The following is a 16383-nucleotide window of genomic DNA, read 5'->3' as shown; positions in this document are numbered from 1 at the left end:
TACTGCGAATCACCTTAACTTCCCCAGTATTTGAGTCCTAATCTTCAAAATAGCCCTTCCACAAAGAATTCCGGCTCAGTCCACGGTTGTAAGAGTCAGTCCACGATTCTTCCGGTTGGACTTCTTTGATCCCCAATGGAATATGGACACACTTCAAAAATTCCCCACCTGTAATCATTGGGATCCAGTGTCCTCAAGCAGTTTACTGTAGGACCGTACTTAGGGTCAGCGGAGATGGTTCTGCCTGGTTCTGAATTTCAGACATCCTCTAAACATGTTCTAGGGCTTCTCAGGTAGCTCAGTGATAAATAATCTGCCTACCAATGCAGGAGACAAGGGTTTGATCCCTGAGTCAGGAAGAGCCCATGGTGAAGGGAATGGCTATCCACTCCAGTATCCTTGCCTGGGAAATACCACGGACAGAGGAGCCTGGTCGGCTACAGTCCATGGGGTCGCACAGAGTCCGATGTGACTTAACAACTAAGCAACAAACGTACGTTAAGTGCAAACCATGGTCACTCGTCAGCTGTCAGCCAAGAGCCCCTAGTATATAAGCCACTAATACGTGAGATCAAAAGCAGTTTGGGGATGCCCCCAGCGCTCCAGCACTAACACTGCACGCTTCCACTGCCAAGGTCACAGGATCGGCCGCTGGTCGGGGAACTGAGATCCCACAGGTCACAAGTGCAGCCCCAAGAGAAGTTTGTTAGGGTTTCATAGTTTATTAGCAACTCTGTTTGCTATTTCCTCCCCCCAGATCTAACACAGCCTCTGAATAAACGGAACCACGTGGTTACTCTGTGAGGTGACCACAACCATGTCAGTCTACAGGAAAAGCTCCATCAGGATACAGTTCAACTACACACGTTCTCTCTCTTTCTGGGTGTGCCACACAGCACGTGGGGTCTCAGTCCCTCAATCAGGGATTGAGCCCTCGCCCTCTGCATGAAAGCACAGAGTCTTAACCCCTGGCTCACCAGGAGGTTGCATGCTGCAACAAAGACCCAAGGCAGCCAAATAAAGTATTGACATATTTGTTCCTGCATTTTGACAGTTTTCTTTGTCCACTAATTCCATTTTCAGAGGTACACAAATACAGGCAATATATAAACATGTCATACACACATACACACACATATATATGCAGTACAAATATGCACATCAATATGTACGCAGGTATACATGTGTACATACATACAGGGCCTCCCTGTACGTATTCTTAACCACTGGCGGTCCAGTGGTTAAGAGTCACCTTGCAGTGCAGGGGACATTGGTTCAATTCCTGGTCCACGAAGATCCCACATGCCACGGGGAAACAGCCCGTGTGCCACAACTCCTGAAGCCGTGCACCCTGGAGCCCACACTCCACAGCAAGGGAAGCCATCGCAACGAGAAGCCGGGTTCCACACACAACTAGAGAGCAGCCCGCACTCACGGCCACTGGAGACAGACCTCATGGCGATGAAGACGCAGAGCGGTCAAAGACAGAAAAATGACAGAAAAAATGTTCTTATTAAAATCAATATTAAAGCAAGACACCTTTAAATGCACATGTGCCTATATACAGCATACACACGCACATGTCCACACACACACGTATGTATATGCAACACGCACATCGCCCTAGCGTGAACATTTGCTTTGTTACTGCGTTTTCAGTGTACAGAGGTTTTTGAATCCTGTGTAGTCGGGTCTATTCAATTTGTCTTTCCTTTATCATTTTCCTTGGCTCAAAGAGGCATTCGTTATGTCCTTTTTTGGTTGTATTTTATATTTACTCCTAAATCCACCCATCTGGGATGTAAGTGTCCGAGGCTGCACATCTTTCTTGAGCTTCATCGCTCACTGTTCCACAATCCTGCCTGTCTTCTCCATTACCGCTGCTCTGTAATTCATAGACAGTAGGACCGGGGTCACATTTTTAGGAGGCTTAAAAAAATTTTTTTTTAAATTTTTCTAAGTGAGCCAGGCAGTAATCATTTTCTCAGAACTTGGCCTCTTCACGCCCCTGCAGATCTCCTTGGGGTTTTGATTATAACTAGCCAGTTTGGAAAGAATTAACATAGTTCTACACGAGATTAGGTCTTCACATCAAAGAGCATGGTAGATGACTGTTCATTCAAGTCTGCCTCTAACCATCAGAAAAGGCTTATGGGGCTTCCCTGGTGGTCCGGTGAATGCACCTGCCAACGCAGGGGACGCAGGCTCGGTCCCTGGCCCGGGGAGACCCCGCTTCCTGCCGGGCAGCAGAGCCCGTGAGCGGCAGCTCCTAAAGCCCGCACACAGGAACTGCGGTAGCCCCCGTCTGCCGCAACGAGAGGACGCCTGAGCGTAGCAAGCAAGGCCCAGCGCAACCGAGACTGAAATGAAGGTGTGAAAGGAGGGGGCTCAGCACCGCTTCGTACACGCCCACGCAGCAACCGCAGAGCTCAGTCTAATTCTGCGGGCTTTGTGAATCAGCCACAGGAAGCTCCTGTCTGTGGTTACCACTTTGTCTATTTCACACCGAGCGGGTTTGCTGGCTCATTCCAGAAAGTCTCTAACGCTTTATTGGTTTATCCTCCAGTACTCTTGCCTAGAAAACCCCACGGATGGAGGAGCCTGGTGGGCTGCAGTCCCTGGAGTCGCTAAGGGTCGGACACGACTGAGCGACTTCACTTTCGCTTTTCACGTTCACACATTGGAGAAGGAAATGGCAACCCACTCCAGTGTTCTTGCCTGGAGAATCCCAGGGAAGGGGGAGCCTGGTGGGCTTCCGTCTATGGGGTCACACAGAGTCGGACACGACTGAAGTGACTTAGCAGCAGCAGCAGCAGGTTAAGTCATTATGTGGAGATAAAACGCTTGCCTATCCGTTTTTGTATGATAGCCTTTTATTTCATTTCTTCTTAAAACCCACACTGGCCAGCACTTAAGGGCAACGCTGAGCTGGTGGCAGTGGTCGCCTGTGGCAGACTCTGTTTGGGGCAGGGTGACTCAGTATGTGTCCACCTCAGCACTTTGGCCTCTAAAATGGGTGCCACGTGGCCCGGTTCTGACAACCAAGTCTGCTAGAGGTTTGGGGAAAGTGCTGGCTTTTTTGATAGGAGACACTGCTCCTTCCTCTCCCCGGGACTCAGATGCAATGCCTGGAGGTGTAACGCCCATTCTGCAACCGAGAGTCAACTGAGGACAAAAGCCACAGGCAGTGGAATGACAAACGGAAGAGCCCTGGGCCTCGGGTGGCATTTGAGCAGTTCTCTTCACCACCGACATTCAACTTCCTGAGTTCTTAGTACGAGCTTTGAGCTGTTCTCACATCAGCCCTTCCCCACAGCTGTATTCCTCACCAGTACAACATCTGGGTCTGTAACCAAACCAGGTTTGGTCTTGCCCCATGCACAGCAAACCAAAATCCTGAGACGCCTAGCCTTGTAGCCAAGCAAGAAGAACTAATCTCAGACATGCCTTTCCCCCAGCTCAGCTCAGACGAGACAAAGCTGACTCCAAGGTTCTAGCCTAGAAAGCAACGTGGACAAATACCTCAAAGTCTGCCTCCTGGAGGACAAGCACGTTCTGAAAGGCCCTTGAGGGGCTTCCCAGATGGTCCAGTGGTCAGGACTCCATGCTTCCAGCACAGGGGCACGGGGTCAATCTCTGGTCAAGGAACTAAGGCCCCCCATGCTGTGAGGCCTGACTGACCAAAAGGAATTTCTTTCCTCATGGCAAACAGATGGGGGAAAAGTGGGAACAGTGACAGATTTCATTTTCATGGGCTCCAAAATCAATGCAGACGGTGACTGCAGCCATGAAATTAAAAGAAGCTTGCTCCTGGAAGGAAAGATATGAGAAACTTAACAGAACATGAAAAAGCAGAGAAATCAACTTGTCAACAAAGGTCTGTTTAGTCAAACCTGTGGTTTCTCCATTAGTCATGTATGGATGTGAGAGCTAGATCATTAAGAAGGCGCTGTGTCAAAGAACTGATGCTTTTAATTGTGGTATTGGAAAAGATTCTTGAGAGTCCCTTGGACTGCAAGGAGATCAAACCAGTCCATCTTAAAGGAAATCAGCCCTCAATATTCATTGGAAGGACTGATGCTGAAGCTGAAACTCCAGTAGTTTGGCCACCTGATGCGAAGGACTCCTTGGAAAACACCCTGATGCGGGAAAGATTGAAGGCAGGAGGAGAAGGGGGTGACAGAGGATGAGATGGTTGGATGGCATCACTGACTCGATGGACATGAGTTTGAGAAAATTCAGGGAGATGGTGAAGGACAGGGAAGCCCGGCATGCTGCCGTCCATGGGGTCGCAGAGAGTCAGACATCACTTAATGACTGAACAACCCAAAGAAATCTACAGATTTAGTTTGATCCCTATCAAATTTCCCATGAGAATTTCACAGAACAAGAATAACCAAAACTTTATATGAAACCATCGAAGACCAAGGATTGGCTAAGCAAGCCTCGGAGGGGAGAAAAAACAAAGCAGGAGTCATAACCCTCCAAAACCTCAGATAATAGTCCAAAACTAATCAAAATGGTGTGGTACTGGTATAAAAACAGACAGACACATCAACAGAACAGAGTCCAAAAATAAACCCACACATATATGATCAATGAATTTTCTAGAAAGGAGGCCAGAATATAAAATTGGAAAATGACTGTCTGATCAGCAAGTGACGCTGGGAAACTTGGCAGCTGCATGGAAATCAAACACACCCTTGCACCAGGCACAGAAATGAACTCAAATAACTTAAAGAGTTAACCATAAGTTACGACGCTATTAAACTCCTAGAAGAGAGCATGCGCAGAACATTCTCGGACACAAATCACACCAATGTTTTCTTAGGTCGGGGTCTCCCGAGGCAACAGAGTTAGTAACAAATGGAAAAATAAATAAACGGGACCTAATCAAACACTCAAGCTTTTGCAGCAAAGGATCATAAACAAGATGGAAAGACAACATACGGACTGGGAGAGAATATTCGCAAATGATGTGACTGACAAGGGCTTAATCTCCAAAATATATAAACGGCTCATACAACTCAGGAACAACAGAAAACCAGACAACGCAATCAAAAAGTGGGCAGGAGAGCTAAACAGACATTTCTTCACAGAAGACCTGCAGGTGGTCAGCAGGCAGATGAACTATTAGAGAAATGCAAGTCACAACTCCGATGAAGCGTCACCTCCCACCAGTCAGAGTGCCCGTCGTTAAATAGTCTGCAAAGAACAGATGCTGGGGAGGGCGAAGAGAAAAGGGCACCCTCCTACATGGTTGGTGGGAAGGACATTGGTGCAGCCACCTTGGAAAATAGTACGGAGGTTCCTCAAAAAAAACAAAAGAGTTGCCATATGATCCAGCAATCCCATTCCTGGCATATACCCAGACAAAAGCATAACTCAAAAATACACATGTGCCCCAGTGTACACTCCAGCTCTGTTTACAACAGCAAACACACAGAAACACCAAAATGTTCACAACAGAGCGACGGGCAACGAGGGTGTGGCGCACACAGGCGGCGGAATCCGCTGAACATGCGAGACAGACAGTCGCTCGGTCGTGTCCAGCTCTTTGTGAGCCCACGGACTACACAGGCCATGGGGCTCTCCAGGCCGGAATACTGGACGGGGCAGCCTTTCCCTTCTCCAGGGGCTCTTCCCAACCCAGGGATCAAACCCAGGTCTCCCGCATTTCAGGCGGACTGTTTACCAGCTGAGCCACAAGGAAAGCCCCTGAAAAAGAATGAAATAATAGGAATTCTCCAGCTGTCCAGTGGATAGGACTTGACAGTTCCACAGCACGGGGCCTGGGTCTGATCCTTGGTTGGGAACTAAGCTCCTGCATGTCATGTGGCACAGCCAAAGGACAAAAAGAAAGAAAGAACGGTGTTTGCAGCAATATATGTGCAACTCACCCAGAGCCAGACGTCCTGGCGTGTGAAGTCACGTGGGCCTTAGGAAGCATCACTACGAGCAAAGCTAGTGGAGGTGATGGAATTCCAGTTGCACTATTTCAAGTCTTGAAAGACGATGCTGTGAAAGTGAGGCACTCAATATGCCAGCAAATTTGGAAAACTCAGCAGTGGCCACAGGACTGGAAAAGGTCAGTCTTCATTCCAATCCCAAAGAAAAGGAATGCCAAAGAATGCTCAAACTACTGCACAATTGCACTCATCTCACATGCTAGTAAAGTCATGCTCAAAATTCTCCAAGCTGGCTTCAGCAATATGTGAACCATGAACTTCCAGATGTTCAAGCTGGTTTTAGAAAAGGCAGAGGAACCAGAGATCAAATTGCCAACATCCGCTGGATTATGGAGAAAGCAAGGGAGTTCCAGAAAACCATCTATTTCTGCTTCATTGACTATGCCAAAGCCTTTAACTGTGTGGATCACAATAAACTGTGGAACATTCTGAAAGAGATGGGAATACCAGACCACCTGACCTGCCTCTTGAGAAACCTGTATGCAGGTCAGGAAGCAACAGTTAGAATTGGACATGGAACAGGCTGGTTCCAAATAGGAAAAGAAGTAGGTCAAAGCTGTATACTGTCACCCTGTTTATTTAACTTATATGCAGAGTACATCATGAGGAACGCTGGGCTGGAGGAAGCACAAGCTGGAATCAAGATTGCCGGGAGAAATATCAATAACCTCAGATATGCAGATGACACCACCCTTATGGCAGAAAGTGAAGAGGAACTAAAGAGCCTCTTGATGAAAGTGAAAGAGGAGAGTGAAAATGTTGGCTTGAAGCTCAACATTCAGAAAACGAAGATCATGGCATCTGGTCCCATCACTTCATGGGAAATAGATGGGGAAACAGTGGAAACAGTGTCAGACTTTATTTTTTTGGACTCCAAAATCACTGCAGATGGTGATTGCAGTCATGAAATTAAAAGACGCTTACTCCTTGGAAGGAAAGTTATGACCAAACTAGATAGCATATTGAAAAGCAGAGACATTACTTTGCCACCAAAGATCTGTCTAGTCAAGGCTATGGTTTTTCCCGTGGTCATGTATGGATGTGAGAGTTGCACTATAAAGAAAGCTGATCGCTGAAGAATCGATACTTTTGAACTGTGGTGCTGGAGAAGACTCTTGAGAGTCCCTTGGACTGCAAGGAGATCCAACCAGTCCATCCTAAAGGAGATCAGTCCTGGGTGTTCATTGGAAGGACTGATGTTGAAGCTGAAACTCCAACACTTTGGCCACCTCATGGAAGAGCTGACTCATTTGAAAAGACCCTGATGCTAGGAAAGACTGAAGGTGGGAGGAGAAGGGGACGACAGAGGATGAGGAGGTTGGATGGCGTCCCTGGTTCGATGGACATGAGTTTGAGTGAACTCCGGGAGTTGGTGATGGACAGGGAGGCCTGGCGCGCTGCGGTCCATGGGGTCGCGGAGAGTCGGACACGACTGAGCGCCTGAGCTGATGTGCAACTGGAGATTATCACACTAAGCGAAGTAAGTCAGAAAGAAAACAGTAAACATCTGTGCTCCCTGATGGTGCAGTGGTGAGAATCTGCCTCCCAAAGCAGGAGACACAGGTTCGATCCCTGGTCCAGAAGAGCCCACGTGCGTGGAGCAACTAAGCCTGTCTGTCACGACTACTGAGCCAGTGCTCTAGAGCCCATGAGCTACAGCTACTGAAGCCCAGGTGCCTAGAGCCTGTGCTTCGCAACAAGAGAAGTCACTGCAGTGAAAGTCCACGCGCCACAACCAGAGGCAGCCTGCACGCCACAGCGAAGACCCAGAGCGGCCAGCAGGAGACACAGTAATTAATCAAAAGAAGAGACAGACAAATAGCACGCGGTGTCGTTTATACGGGAAATCTAAAATACGACCCAAATGGACCAGTCGCCCTAAAGGGGTTTGGCTGCAACTCGGAAGTTGGGAATCCACGTGCAGTAGAACCTGGTCATCCCCAGGTCGTGGCGAGGGCGTCCGTGCCCCTGGAGCGGCTCTGCCCTGTGTGTTCACGACCCACGCGTGTGACAAAGGTTGACAATTGTGTTGCCAGGATTTCTCCCAATCCTGGGTGGGGGGACTGGCTAAATCCCCAGGAAGTGCTGCCCAGCCATCCTTGTGTGGCTTAACTTTTCTTTTTTGGCCGTGCTGGGTCTCGGGCTTTCTCTGGTTGAGAGCAGGGCTGCTCTCTAGTGGCTGTGCGTGGGCTTCTTCTCCTGCTGTGGAGAGTGGGTTTCAGAGTGTGCAGGCTCAGTGGCTGTGGCAGCCGGGCTTAGTCATTCTGAAGCTTCTGGAATCTTCCCACCCGTGTCCCCTCGTTGGCAGGTGCACTCTTTACCGCTGGACTACCAGGGAAGTGTGTGGCTTAACTCTTGTATCTGGATCTCCCCATTTGAAAGCAGACAACACCTGGGATTCAACACTCACGTTATGCAAAAAAAAAAAAAAAAAAAGACCTTCAGACCCAGCACAGTAGCAAGCAGAGTGCCTGACTCAGGGACTGTCCACTGTTGCTGCTTCAGCGGCTCGGTCGTGTCTGACGCTTTGGGACCCCATGGACGGCAGCCACCAGGCTCCTCCGCCCATGGGATTTCCCAGGCAAGAATACTCGAGTGGGTTGCTGTGCCCTCCTCCAGGGGATCTTCCCAACCCAGGGATAGAACCTGTGTCTCCGGCATTGAGGCAGATTCTTTACGCTGAGCCACTAGGAAAGCCCATATTCACCCAAAAGCATCTTCCAAACCCAAATCCCCCCACACCAAACCATCTCTTTGCTGCAAAACAAAACTAAGCAAGCATCTGCTGAGAAAGTCCGGGGGCGGTCTTGGAGCAAATGTGCCAGGCCGGTGCCCAGACTCGGCCACAGCCTCTCAGTACCGGCCTCAGACGAGCCTCAGCAGAAGGTCCATCTGGACTCACCTCTCCACTGGCCGCTGTTAGTTCCCTGGAAGCTGAGCTGCCGAGTTTTGCCGCAGCAAGGAGAACCAGCGACAGAGCCGCCGCCCCGAAGGCCAGGGCCAGGGTGCTTGTTGGACGAAGGAGCTGCACAGCCTTGGCGTGGGGCACGTGGGGATGGGCAGGCGCAGCCGGATGGCACGGTGAGGGGGTCCCAGCTGGGCTTAACCAGCTCAGCTCAGACTAGATGCAGATGACCCCAGACGCCTAAAAACAACTTGGCAAACGCCTGGTTCAGGCTCCGGGCCACCTGGAGGACTCGCACGTCTCAGGCCCACGTGGCTCTGCATCGGCCGGTGGAGCGAACTTGGCCGATTACCCACGGGCTCAGGTCTCCATCCCGACCTAAGGGTGACAGAGCTGGTATTTCGGTATCGGAGGAAATGCCGACCATTGGCCAAGACTGATTTTTACCCTGTTAATAAACTATCTTTGGGCTTCCCTGGTGGCTCAGCGAGAAAGAACCCGCCTGCCAATGCAGGGATCACGGGTTCGATCCCTGATCCAGGAAGATCCCGCCTGCCGTGGAGCAACTAAGCACAAATCCTGAGCCCGTGCTCCTCAACAAGAGGCGCCACTGCAGTGACGACAGGAAATCCTGCGCAGCGATCCACGACCGCCAGAAATGAAGAGAAGCACTTCTAAACCCGCACGAGGACCCACAATTGTCTCGATCAAATTCAAAAGATAAATAGGTCAAAAAACTACCTCTGCGAGCCTAGTTCGCTAAGTCTCTGGAAAATCCGTGCTGAATGCCGAACTGAGCAAACCCCTCGGCAGCCCCAGAAATGGCTGCGGGTTTGTCTCCTTGTGGAGGTGCAGCTGGACTGTGAATAGGTTTTCAATCACCCCATTGTCTTTGTGTTTCTGGGATAAACCCCGTTCGGCAGCTGTGTGCAAACGTTCAGGGTGTGTGGACTGGGGGTGACGCTGGCCGGGCTGCCCAGCGCTGAGCCCCAGATGTCACTCTGGCTTTGCCGGGAAACAGCCACTGAGACGGCGCCTTGGTCCTGCTCCGAGCGGGAAGGGGCCCGAGCTCAGCTTCGCCTGCCGGGCCGGCCTCCTGCTCACTCAAACACAGAACAAGAAATGAGGAATGAAGGGGGTGGGCCAGGACGGAACCCATGAGGACCCCCAATGTACACACCAGATTTCTAGGTGATGAGTCCTGTTCTGAATTATTAAAATGACGGACACGTTACTTCTGTAATCGGCACAAAAAACAGTTTCCACCTTGAATGATAAACTGCAGGGGCCACAGGTTTTCCCCTGGGCTGCTCGGGAGTGACACTCGCCTTCTTTCGCATCCAGAGCCAGGAGTGACAGAGTGGGGGTGGGGGGACCAGCCAGGCTGCCTCCACGCGCTCCTTGATGGTTTGGTGGAGGGAGCCATAGGCAGAGCCGGAAGGTGACAGGCGGGCAGCGGGCCTGTCCCTGGGAGTGGAGGGCTCCTCCCTGAGCCTGAGATGAGTCATGGTATCCGGGTGCTAGTCAGGGTCAGAGCAAGGCGATGGGAAACTTGAGTTCAGGCTGGGAGTGGGGAATTGGGGCCAGGGTGCTGGTGCTGAGAGGTGGGCGATGCCTCCAGGTGTGTTCCCTGGCTCCAGCACCGTGGCATGGAAAGTAGCCTGCCCTCGCTCAGCGGCTGCCTCGGGGCGGGATGCCAGTCTAGAAACACCTGGCAGGGTCCAAGCCCTCTACACTGTGCTGAGCACTCCTGGCAGTGGGCGGCAGGGGCGGGCCAGTCAACCTTTGTTTGTGAAAACGTGCCTCCAGCCAGATTTGGGCCCTGGGCTGCAGCTGGCCAATTCTTCCTACAGATCGTAGAGAAGGAAAAGTATGGCAGGTGAATAGGATGGGCACTGGGCCTATGGCTCTCTGCAGACACGGAGGCCCCAGGCGACCGGGAATTGCTGGGGAACACCCACAACCTGGTTCCCTCAGCCCAAAGCACCAAAGCCTCCCACCAAGGAAAACCCCCAGGTCAGAATGTCCCTGGCTGCCCCCACCTGGGGGCACATGGCGACCTGGGCTTCCCCAGTGCTCAGACCTTGGAAGGAAAAAGGTCACCTGACTCTTCCAGGGTCTGGCTCCCTCTCCTCTGAGACTGCCCACTATCAAGACGGGTGCTCTGATTGGAATAAAAGAAAGCTTTGCTCCTTAGTTCTGGCCTAAGACCCTACAGAGTTGCCTGAGCCATGCAAATTGTTACTATGGCCCCAAATTCATTCAAACAGGGACTTGAAGGCAGAGATATGTTACACCAGATGTGAAGAGAAGGGGTGATGATCCCCCCTTTTTCTCTAGTGAACAGTCCAATGTGGCCTCGTTTTCAGCCAAGAAAGGATGAATGGCATCTTGTGGTGAACTGCTGTGACCTGAGCCAGTGTCAGGTAAGGCCCTGTCCCAACTGCCACAGTGGCCCCGGCAGGCAGTGATCCACTGGCCAGATTTCTGTTGTTACTATTGCACTAATATATTCCACAGAGGCGTCATTCCTGCAGCCACCAGCCCCCACTCACATTTACTTTTGTTTCATACAGTAATTATGATAAAATACAAAAAGCTGTCACATCACTTTGCCGACAAAGTTCTGTCTAGTCAAAGCTATGATTTTCCTAGTGGTCATGTATGGATGTGAGAGTTGGACCACGAAGAAGGCTGAGCACTGAAGAATGGATGCTTTTGAACTGTGGTGTTGGAGAAGACTCTTGAGAGTCCCTTGGACTGCAAGGTCAAGCCAGTCAATTCTAAATAAAATCAACCCTGAGTTTTCATTGGAAGGACTAATGCTGAAACTGAAGCTCCAATATTTTGGCCATCTGAAGCGAAGAGCCAACTCATTGGAAAAGACCCTGATGCTGGGAAAGATTGAGGGCCGGAGGAGAAGGGGACGAAAGGGGATGAAATGGTTGGATGGCATCACCGACTCAATGGACAGGAGTTTGAGCAAGCTCCGGGAGTTGGTGATGGACAGGGAGGCCTAGTGTGCTGCAGTCCATGGGGTTGCAAAGAATCAGACAGGACTGAGCGACTCAAACAGCAACAGATAACATCAGTTTTAGGGGTTTTTTTTCTTCTATTTTTTCTACGTGGCTCGCGCAGGATCTTAGTTCCCTCACCAGGGATCAGGATGGAACCTGCCTCCGCCTGTGCGGTGGACACGGTCCCCACGCGGTCGCGGGGGAGGTAACCGTCCCCGGTCCCCGGGAGCTGCCGAGGCGCTCCCGCTAGATGGCGCCGCCGCCGACCCGCGGGCAGCGGGGCGCCTGCTCTGAGCCCCCGGCCCGGTGCCTGCGCAGCGCCCGCCGCCGCGAAGGCGCGCGGGCGGGGAGACGCCGCGCCCTCCCCCGGGAGGCGCGCGGGGACACGCGGGCACCCACGGCGCGCGCCCCACGCGCCGGCAGGGGCGCAGCGGGCGCCGGGCCCGGAGCCGGCCCAGCTCCCGCCGGAACAGGCGCCTGTGCGGGCGGAAAATGAGCGGTGGTCTCCGGGGAGGCAGGGAGGCCCGGAGAGCGCGAGAAGGAAGGGTTTGGGCGGAGCAGCTGCTCCGGCGGACACGGGTCATCGCGCGTTCGCCCACAGCGCGACCCCGATGGGAACCACGGGCTCTGCGGGACGCTGGCCTGTCACTGCAGGCCCACCGATTGTGACGAATGTCCCGCTTGGGGGGAAGGTTCAGATAGTGAGGGTCAAGGGGGAGGAGGTGTATGGGAACCCTCTGTCCCTTCTGCTTAATTTTGCTGTGAACCTAAAACTGCTCTAAAACAATAAACACTATTGTTTTTAGAAAAGTAATTCAAAGTGAGGAGGAAAAAAGCTCTGAAAAACGGGTCAAGGGAATACGAAGTGGGTTCTGGCTTAATGAAAACTGTAGGATGGAGGCCAAGCTGTCTTTCTGTTAAACCAGGTTCTACCCAGTAGCTCTGACTTTGCAACACATTCTACAGGACTCTGGGGTTTAACCCAGTAGGGGCCACTCTGTTGCCCGTTGCACCCCAAAGTCAGTACCCAACCACAGTCACGTGTTTCCAAGGCTCCCAGACCACCACCTGCCTCAGGTCCAGTATTCAGCCCAATGTCACAGCTCACCTGGTGAGGCCCTGACCTCCTTTCCTTTCTTTTTCTTTTTTTGGTGTGATAAAAGACACACAGCACGAACTCTACCATCCTAACCCTTCTAAAGCACACAGCTCAGCAACACTAAGCACACTGACACCGCTGTGTAGCCGTCACCGCCACCTGATCACCCTTTCCATCCGTAAAACTGAAACGCCGGCCCACTAAACACTGACTACCCGTCCCCTCCCCAGCCCCTGGCCCCCCACTTTCTGTCCCTCTGTGAATCTATTGTAAATACCCCACATAAGCAGGAGTATATAATATGTGTTCTTTTGTGATGAGATGATTTCATTTTCATTGAGCGTAATGTCTTCACAGTTCTCCCTTGTATTATGTGTCAGAATTTCTTCCCTTTTTAAGACTATCTTGGAATGTGAAGTCAAGTGGGCCTTAGCATCACTACGAACAGAGCTAGTGGAGGTGATGAAATTCCAGTGGAGCTATTTCAAATCCTGAAAGATGATGCTGTGAAAGTGCTGCACTCAATATGCCAGCAAATTTGGAAAACTCAGCAGTGGCCACAGGACTGGAAGAGGTCAGTCTTCATTCCAATCCCAAAGAAAGGCAATGCCAAAGAATGCTCAAACTACTGCACAATTGCACTCATCTCACATGCTAGTAAAGTCATGCTCAAAATTCTCCAAGCCAGGCTTCAGCAATACGTGAACCGTGAACTTCCAGATGTTCAAGCAGGTTTTAGAAAAGGCAGAGGAACCAGAGATCAAATTGCCAACATCCGCTGGATCATGGAGAAAGCAAGGGAGTTCCAGAAAAACATCTATTTCTGCTTCATTGACTATGCCAAAGCCTTTGACTGTGTGGATCACAATAAACTGTGGAACATTCTGAAAGAGATGGGAATCCCAGACCACCTGACCTGCCTCTTGAGAAACCTGTATGCAGGTCAGGAAGCAACAGTTAGAACTGGACATGGAACAACAGACTGGTTCCAAATAGGAAAAGGTGTACGTCAAGGTTGTATATTGTCACCCTGCTTATTTAACTTATATGCAGAGTACATCATGAGGAATGCTGGGCTGGAAGAAGCACAAGCTGGAATCAAGATTGCCGGGAGAAATATCAATAACCTCAGATATGCAGATGACACCGCCCTTATGGCAGAAAGTGAAGAGGAACTAAAGAGCCTCTTGATGAAAGTGAAAGAGGAGAGTGAAAAGTTTGGCTTGAAGCTCAACGTTCAGAAAACAAAGATCATGGCATCCGGTCCCATCACTTCATGGGAAATAGATGGGGAAACAGTGGAAACAGTGTCAGACTTTATTTTGGGGGGCTCCAAAATCACTGCGGATGCTGATTGCAGCCGTGAAATTAAAAGACGCTTACTCCTTGGAAGGAAAGTTGTGACCAACTTAGATGGTACATTAAAAAGCAGAGACATTACTTTGCCAACCAAGGTCTGTCTAGTCAAGGCTATGGTTTTTCCCGTGGTCATGTATGGATGTGAGAGTTGGACTGTGAAGAAAGCTGATCGCCGAAGAATTGATGCTTTTGGACTGTGGTGCTGGAGAAGACTCTTGAGAGTCCCTTGGACTGCAAAGAGATCCAACCAGTCCATTCTGAAGGAGATCGATCCTAGGTGTTCATTGGAGGGACTGATGCTAAAGCTGAAACTCCAATACTTTGGCCACCTCATGCGACGAGTTGACTCACTGGAAAAGACTCTGATGCTGGGAGGGATTGGGGGCGGGAGGAGAAGGGGACAACAGAGAATGAGATGACTGGATGGCATCACTGACTCTGTGGACATGAGTTTGAGTGAACTTCAGGAGTTGGTGATGGACAGGGAGGCCTGGTGTGCTGTGATTCATGGAGCCGCAGAGTCGGACACGACTGAGCAACTGAACTGAACTGAATATCCCATTGCATGAATGGACCTCTGTTTGCTACCCATTCATCCGTCGACGGACACGTGGGTCGTTTCCGCCTCTTCGCTAATGTGAAACTAAGTAACCTCCTGACTGACCCAGGTGACTCGGCCTTGTAGCTGGACTCATCCGCCGATGCCCTCACTCACCGCAACTGTCCCCGTGAGGACCCAGGGCACCTGCCCATGCGCCCTCCTGCTTGTCCTCCGAGGGAGCCTCAACCTCTGCAGACACCCTCGCCTGTCTCTGGACTCTGGCTGTCTGCTCTCAAGCCTCGCTCTCCTAACCTCACCCCCCATCTTCACTGCCCTCTTGGGGGGCCCTGCATTCCGTGAGCCTCCCCACAGGGACCGACCGCTGGGTGAGTCAAGGGCGCCCTTGCCCTTGTCACCGCCTCTCTGTGGCCTTAAGGAAACCTTGGCATCCACATGGTTCTTTCCATCTGTGGCCACCTCAAACCATCTTCCCAGCAGCTACTAGCTCAATCGATTTAAGCTCAAAACAAACAGACAAAATGGTCAGACCATGAAACCAAAAGAAGCAGACACCAGAAACCAAGTCCTCCAAAAAGATCAAATTCTTCCTGTGCTCCCAACAGACGAGGCCCTGGCGCACAGGCCCCAGGCGCTACCTGGAGGAGTGACTGGGACCCAACGACAAGGGTTGGGGCTGCAGGACCGCACTGGGAGATGTATGTACCAGATGGTCAGTGGGTGGTTTTATTCCCGCAATGGCGGCAGGAGGAACATTGGCTAACAAGGGATGTCGACCAGGAGAGGTAGCAGCCGGGGTTTTGTAGAGCCGGGTGATCGAGGGAGGCGCGAGATTGGACGAGGGGGCCTGACACCTGCCAGGACAACTTGGCCTTTCAGGATCGGGCTCTGGGCTCGCAGTGGGGTGCGACCTCCCGACACAGGTGAACTCCGCTGCCTCGTCCGTGCCCGCCTCCTGGTGCGCCGTGGGCTGGGCGCTCTGGGCGCGCCTGTGAGCCTGCAGGGCGTGCGTGTGCGTGTTGCAGGTCTGGGTCCCTCCCCACACTTTTCTGAGCCGGGGGCTGTTGTCGCTGCCCGTCCGTGCCGTCTCCGTGTCCCGCACCTGGTGGCATCGTGTGTGCTGCTGAGCCTTCTCTGTTCCAGGTGCGTTTCGCCGAGAGCGTGCTTCCCTGCACACGCGTGTCTGCCTCAGCGCGTGCGTCTCCCCCCATGTTTCCCTGGTTCTCCTGCTGTGCGTGTGCGGTGTGAGGGCTTCAGCCTCAGCGTCTGTGTGTGTGTTGGCACGCAGGGCCGTCTGTTTCCGCCCTGGGGCGGGGGTACTGCTGGCATCTCTTGGTAGCTCCCAGTGTGTGTCTGTGTGCACGCGTGTGACACGCGTGTGCGTGTAGCTCAGCCCCTGTGTGGTGTGTGCTCAGGCTCAGGCTTTCTCCAGCCCCACATTCCTCCCACTCCTTTGTGCTCTGTGCTACAAAAAA

Source organism: Moschus berezovskii, chromosome 19 (assembly GCF_049115385.1).
Source record: "Moschus berezovskii isolate FMDL1 chromosome 19, NW_MosBer_1.0, whole genome shotgun sequence".
In the NCBI taxonomy this organism is placed as follows: Eukaryota; Metazoa; Chordata; class Mammalia; order Artiodactyla; family Moschidae; genus Moschus; species Moschus berezovskii.
Note: the sequence above shows the minus strand (reverse complement) of the source record.